The following is a 7,586-nucleotide window of genomic DNA, read 5'->3' as shown; positions in this document are numbered from 1 at the left end:
AAAATAACAGACAATGTGATTCTACTAAGAATTCCACCTAAGAATGCAAAGAAAAATGACTAGAATGCTATAGAGCAGCATTTTAACAGTGATTCTCGTTGGGTGACAGTAGGAGTGATTTTACTTTCATTTTTGTGCCTTTCTCTATTTTATAAATTTCCTACAATTAATATGTAATAAAAAATTTGGGAGTATGTAATTCTTAAACATGACTACCTGATATCAGCGTTCTGGTTTGTAACATTGATGATTGTCACATTTTATGCTCAACTCCCAGTCTGCAGAGCCCCACACCCAAAGTCCTCTTAACCCCTGTGTTTGGGTATCTGTATGTATTTGGGTAGCTGGCTTGTATGCTCCTTCGATGGCTGGGCCTGTGTCTTCTTCATTTTTGTATCCCCAACGTGAAATAAAAGTCATGAAGCAATCCTAGGTTTTCTCAAAGATCCAGGAAAAATTAATCCAAAGAAATACTTCTGAGTTCCATGCCATCACTGAATGCATTCCTCCAGCCTCCCAACTGGTTCATGGCACAAAGTAGCCACCCAGGTTAAAACCTTGTAGTCAATTCAACGTGATGGGCTCCAACTGTATCTGTCTAATTTGCATGCCCTTTAGTAAGCATTTTACTATTCACTGTATAGGACTATCACCCAGATTTAATTAAATAGTTGATTAAACATGATAATGGTGGTCATTTCAATAAAGCACTGAATTTCAATTCCTTGTTCAGAACATAATCCTTATGACTACATTATCTCTAGGGGAAAATCAAATCTTTTTTTAAATCTTTTTCCAGGAAAGTTTTCCACTTAGTAGGTGAGAGAATTGCTTTCTCACAAGGGCGATTCCTGTATTCTGCACCTGGAGGCTGGAGTGAAAGGGTGAGAGGGAATGCTCACCCTTGTACCTGAGCCCTTGATTGGCCCTAGATGTAAAGATGTCATGGACGCTCACCTTAGGATATTTATGACGTCTAATGGAGTCAGCGAGCAAGGGCATTCCCTAGAATATCTGCTGCAGCTTTAGATGCCAGTACACGTAACTCTCTGGCAGGTAATTAGGGACAATGCAATCTAGTCTAGACTTTGGGATTTTTCTGGTTGGTTCCTGCATGCCCAACCAATCAATATGAATTAATCATTGAACGCTTATTGTTAACATGATTCAGCCTCAATGATTCATCTGCATTACACACAGGGAAGTCTGTTGTGACTGGAGATGGGCAAAAGAGTTAAGGGAATGAAGAGACGTGTTTTGCCTAAAGGTGCAAAATATTTCTGTGATAAGTGATGAGAGCACCATGGTTGGGTGGAGAGCAAATGCAAATTCATCAGGAATTTCCAGAAATGTGTGGACGGCGCCTTCCTAGCATTGTCTGCATGGCAAATTCAGCACTTGGCGTATGCTACTTTGAATTGTAATTATTTTTCATTTATAGATACCTTATCCTTCCAGCTTTGTTATACACTCCAGAAGGGTAGTGGCCACATTGCTTACGTCTGGGTCTCCAGCACCCAACACCCAGCCTCAGAGAGGTAGCCCCTCAGTACTAATGATGGGAGATAGCTGCCTCCTTGGTGATTGTGATGATGCTGCCGGCAAAATCTGCCATGCTGACCAAATAAAGATAAAACTTTTGGAGGTGCTGTCAAGCTTGATTGCCCAGTGAAGCTTCTTTGGCCTGCTAATCACTGAAAAACAGGCTCTCTCACTCATATGAGATCTCCCCTCCTTCCTGTTCTCAGCTAGAAATACCATGAGAACAGACTGTCTCACAGTGTTTTCAGATTTCCACTTCTAGTCCCTGCCAAAAGCAGGAAGTGCAGAAGTGGGCGATAATTCTTTTTTTCTTTTTAGAACACTTTATTAAAGAGTTTTGGTTGTTACTTGTTTTTCCCCCTGAACCTCATTAGAATTAATTTGAGCAATACTTTGAATTCACATAATGATTTTCTTACAAGGCACACAAAAAGCCTTATTTATCAATGCCATTTCCCCATAAGGTAAGGTAGAAGGAGCTACCGAGGGTAATGAACATTAAAGATGGAAGGCACCTTGGGGATTTTCTACTCTGGCATATTTTTTAACTGATGAGAAAATTGAGACCCAGAGTCATCGTGTGGGGGTATTTCCTGCTCTGTGTCAGCACATGCCTCCCTGCCGTGATACAACACAGTCATTCTCTTGTCCTGCACTGCCACCACCCCTACCCTATCACCACTTTCCCTCCCCACCCCCACATCTATTCTACCCCTCTGCTCTCCTGCTCCTTTCCCCAAAGTCAGCCCTTTAATTTTGGGAGAATCAATAGCAGATAACCATCATTAAAAGGACCAAGAATCACCGTGTCTGACTGTACTTTTGGAAATGAAGGAAGAAAGGAGGAAAGGGAAAACAAGAAGGAAAGAAGAAAACAGAGGAGTAAACATAACATAAAAGGGGGGAGGGAAGAAAGCAAAGGTTTATCAGAGACCAAGGAAATGCCTGCTACCTCCTTTCAACATAATGCAGCAACTCAACATCCGGTTGGATAAGCTGATCTATTGCATGGCACCATTTTGCTTCTACCTCCTGGGGGTCATTTTTCTACCCCACCTGTTCTAATACTATCCCCATATCTTAGATCGATGCCCAAGGAGGCAAGTGAGTCCTCAAATGAGAACCAGAGGCAAAGCAGAAGTAGGCCTTACAGGTTCTATGGACTAAATTGTGTCTCCCCCAGCTGCATATGTTGAAATTTTAACTCCCAATATAACTGTTTGAAAATAGTTCTTGCTAAAGGAGGAAATTAATGTTAAATGAGGTCATAAGGATGGGGTCCTAATCCAATAGGACTGGTGGTCTTATAAAAAGAGGAAGAAAGAGTGATCTCTCTCTGCACACACAGAAGAAAGGCCATGTGAGAACACAGTGAGAAGGGTGCCATCTTCAAGTCAGGAAGAGAGCCTTCACCAGATACTGAATGGGTCTTTTGATCTTGGACTTTCCAGACTCAAGAACTGTGAGAAATAAATATCTGTTCTTTAAGCCACTCAGTCTGTGGTTTTTTGTTATGGCAGCCCCCTAGCAGAGTAATACATGTTAGTTTTTTTTTTGTTTTTTTTGTTTTTTTGAGATGGAGTCTCACTCTGTCTGTTGCCAGGCTGGAGTGCAGTGGCGCGATCTCAGCTCACTGCAATCTCTGCCTCCCGGGTTCAAGCCATTCTTCTGCCTCAGCCTCCTGAGTAACTGGGATTACAGGCATGTGCCACCACACCCAGCTAATTTTTGTATTTTTAGTAGAGACAGGGTTTCACGTTGTTGGCCTCGATCATCTGACCTGATGATATGCCCACCTCGGCCTCCCAAAGTGCTGGGATTACAGGCGTGAGCCACCGATCCCGGCCTACATGTTAGTTTTTAATTGTTAATTAAGTTAATTGTCATTGATAAAAGCCAGAGTCTGAATTTTTCCGATGACACTCTAAAGTCTCATGGCTGTTCATTTCATACCTCAGGACATACCATGTATAATGGTTTCTCATCATTAGCCTACATCTCAAGTAGCCGATCTAAAGTCAATCATCATAGGACCAAACTGGGTGACAGCACAGTACAAGATCACAGAAAAGGCATATCCTTATTCATCAGCTGACTACTCAGGACCACATTCACTTCTTCAGAGAGAGGTAGGTTTCCTCTGAAGCTCACAGAGCTGTAGCGTCAGGGTACCACACTTGCATGGGCCCCTTCCTAAGCCCAGTACTTAATTTTGTTTTCAATTTTTTAAAGATTTTAAAGGTAGAGGCCCCCCTGCACCAATATATGTGCCTGATACTCCCACATTTTGCCCTGCATTCGACACGTATGTATTATGCCAGGCCTTATGCCAGACACTAAAAATATAGTAGGGAACAAGATAAGGCCATCACAGTACAAGTAAATGAGTATCAGAGTAAATAGATGATCTGTATAATTTAGCCAGAAACCATCCAAATGCGTAATAGTGGAGGTGGGAGAGAAAGAGGAGTTTACATTCACTTCACAACGACTCAGCAGATACAGCCCGAATCCAGTTTGCCCCCTTCATGCCCCCAAAGGCTCTGATGATGCACATTTTTCAACTGGAGGGAAAGATGATTGACTGAAAGCCTGCTGTGTTTTGAGTAAAGAACTCAGTATTTTGCATATGTTATTAAATTCTTACAACATCCGTGTGGCATGAGCACGATTATCCCTGTGTGGTGAGGACAATAAAGCCCAAAGAGGTTAAATAATGTGCCTCATGGTGGAGCTCCCTTTACATACACCCAGGCCTACCTGACTCCAAAGCCCACGAAGCTTCCAGGCTGCCAAAGCTTCTGCCATGAGCCCCACGGCTGAGGCCGGGCTGAGAGCAGGCAGGAGATAATGGAGAAAGGGTGGGGACAGGGAGACTCAGCCTCTCAAATTATGACTGCAGCAGTTTTCCAAATGGCATTCTTTTCACATTGCTGCTACGTAGGGCCCAATTCCATAGTACAGTAGAGTGCGTGGTGGCAGCAAATGAGCACAGGGCTGCAGGCATCTCCGTGCCTCTGAGTGCTGTGCTCCGTCGCTTTTCCACTCTTTAAAGGGCTTCGAGCTCTGTAAAATTTAGTTTTAAATCCATGAACCACCTGGCTGTCGAATCATGCTTACACATCTAAATTCTATGAGAAAAATAAGCCATTCAAATTTTGAAAATTTTCAAACTGCATAAATCATGCTTGGCTACAAAATCTTCACCCTGCATAGCCCTTATGTAAGCGCCTTTGTGGAGGTTTCCTTGTTCAGCCAAAAAAAAAAAAAAAGTGTCAAATGATCACAAACCACCCTCTCCTTTGGCTACGAGTGTAACAGGAAGCACTAAGATGATAAGTCATTTTTCTCCTTTTATCTTTTTGAAAGACCAACCAGAAATCTAATGTGAACAAAGCTAATGTGATACTAAGTTTGCAAATTTAAACTAAGAGTTCTGCAGTCAAGACATGCAAAGTTTCCATAGCAACATTAGCTCTCATCTTTAGGATTTTCAGTTCTATTAAAGCCATTAAAATCATACTTTTGTATATACAAATGTATACACAATGTGAATTGAATTTAAGATTGAGGCTTATTTTCCATATTTTAATTGTAAATGATTCCTGTTATGAGTTCGTGTGCGTGTTTCGTGAGTACACCTTTTGTAAATGAATAGTATTAAGCAGTAGGTTGATTTATTTCGTTCTTCCCCCAATTTTTGCCTCTTTTATGTTCCATTTCCTCAATACCCTGGATGCTGAAAGGGTGAAGGATAAGGATGTCAGCCTGCTCTAAACCACACAAGGAACCCACCTTGCGATAATCATGGTGCCACCTCCAAGTATAACTCAAAACCAATTTCACTAGGGAGGGAAAGGTCTCAGCAAACGTTCTCCCAGATTAGATGGATGGACTCACAGAGGCTACCCTCCAATGGGTTTCCCTATCCCTTTTGGAGCTGGAAAGGAAACTGGCTTTACTAGTGGCCACAAACACAGCCGGCTACAGGAAAAAAGAAAGTGTCTCCTCAAGCTAAGCCTAAGTAGAGAACCTAGTAAAACCCTACATCAGTTGGAAAGTGTAGTCACTGCAACATATTTCATGAGCTACCCATAGAAAACCTCACGGGCAATGAACATTTCCTTGGGGAAAAAAAAAACCAAAACCAAAATAATTGTAGATTCTTGCTAGCAGTGTGGATGGTGTTTATTTTTCCAAAAATGAGTGAAGCAGATGGGGATGGCAAGGATGCCGGAAGATTCCCGTGATGTCCCCTCATATGAGGCAGTGTTGGACAGTTGCAGACACTGGACTGAACATGGAGGAGGGAAAGGAAACATTTCTTCAACGCACTTTCAGTCTGAAATAGTATCACGGTGTCACAGACATGCAGAAACCCTCAATGAAACAGACAAATGGATGTGGCAGAAGGCTTAAAGTGAAACCAGCCTGCAATGATCAGGGCTATTTTTAGTTTTCTAATGAAGAAAGCAGCTGTATTCAGAAAGGCTGTCACTCGCTGCTTGTGAGACCAATTTGTTCTTTTCCGGGGTTCCAGTATTCATCACCAGTAAACCTCCTCTGGGATCCTCAGAAAGAGGCCCCAGACAGCAATTACTGTGGGTTTGGCTTTTTTGTGTTGTTTTTTTAAAGAGGTTTAGGAGAAGGTTCTTAAGAATCTTGGTTAATAGACCTATTAGAACCAGGGAAGAATAAGCTAAATAATAAGCTGTCCCTAGCCTTTCTGGTACAAACCTGATCCCATACAAATCAGTTTCAAAGCCTTAAAGAGCAAAGGACAAAATTCCAGCTTACTCTTTCTATGACCTAAGTGGCTAGTCTCTCTCTCTCTTTTATTCTCTTTGACTTGAACTGCTAAGCAAGAACGTAGAAGACAGTAGACATTCCCCGGAAACTGAAAGGCAAGCGCTGGAGAGTGACCCACTTTTAGAAACAAGAGTGAGCAAAAGAGAGGGATTTATTGTCTTATAAAAGAGGCACTGAAGGATAGGTACGGTAAGGGAGAAAGTTGCTATCCCAGCTCCCGACAAGTCGGGTTTCAGCATAGGTCCTGTCACCCTCCATGGGGGTGCAACATTCTGTGGATGCTGTACTCAGATCTCACAATATGGTGACGTTTATGTGTCAACTGTACACGGGATCTTGTCAAACACAGCGAACCCCAACTATGACCTTTATTAAAACAGCTCTGGGCCGGGCGCAGTGGCTCACGCCTGTAATCCCAGCACTTTGGGAGGCCGAGGAGGGTGGATCCTGAGGTCAGGAGATGGAGACCATCCTGGCTAACATGGTGAAACCCCGTCTCTACTACAAATACAAAAAAATTAGCCGCACGTGGTGGCGGGCGCCTGTAGTCCCAGCTACTCGGGAGGCTGAGGCAGGAGAATGGCGTGAATCCAGGAGGCGGAGCCTGCAGTGAGCCGAGATCGCGCCACTGCACTCCAGCCTGGGCGACAGAGCGAGACTCTGCCTCAAAAAAAAAAAAAAAAACAACTGCTCTGACCTGGCAGTAAGACATGTTTTCTTATTTCTAAATATTTAACTTTCTGGCGGAAATTGCCCATTATGTTAGCAAGAACTCGTGAAGGCGCAATAGCCCTGCAAATGTGGGGCGTAAATCATAGCCTCAGGACTGAGCCCTTCTCTGGAGAGGAAGAATCAACAGAGACCCTCCCCGAAACCTCACCCTCAGCCTGTGCACCCAGTGGCACCTCACAATTTAAAGGTACCTGGCTGGGGTGTTGGGAAACAATGGCACATCCCTCTAAATTCACCCTAGACTGAAAAAGAGTTTGAAAACCTCTTCCAGGTTAAAAAAAAAAAAAAGGAGGCTGGGTGCGGTGGCTAACCCCTGTAATCCTAGCACTTTGGGAGGCCAAGGCGAGTGGATCACTTGAGGTCAGGAGTTCAAAACCAGCCTGGCCAACACGGTGAAACCCCGTTTCTACTAAAAATATTTTTAAAAAATTAGCCGGGCGTGGTGGCAGACGCCTATAATCCCAGCTACTCAGGAGGCTGAGGCAGGAGAATCGCTTGAACCC

This window comes from Gorilla gorilla, chromosome 5, assembly GCF_029281585.2.
Source record: "Gorilla gorilla gorilla isolate KB3781 chromosome 5, NHGRI_mGorGor1-v2.1_pri, whole genome shotgun sequence".
Taxonomy (NCBI): Eukaryota; Metazoa; Chordata; class Mammalia; order Primates; family Hominidae; genus Gorilla; species Gorilla gorilla.
Note: the sequence above shows the minus strand (reverse complement) of the source record.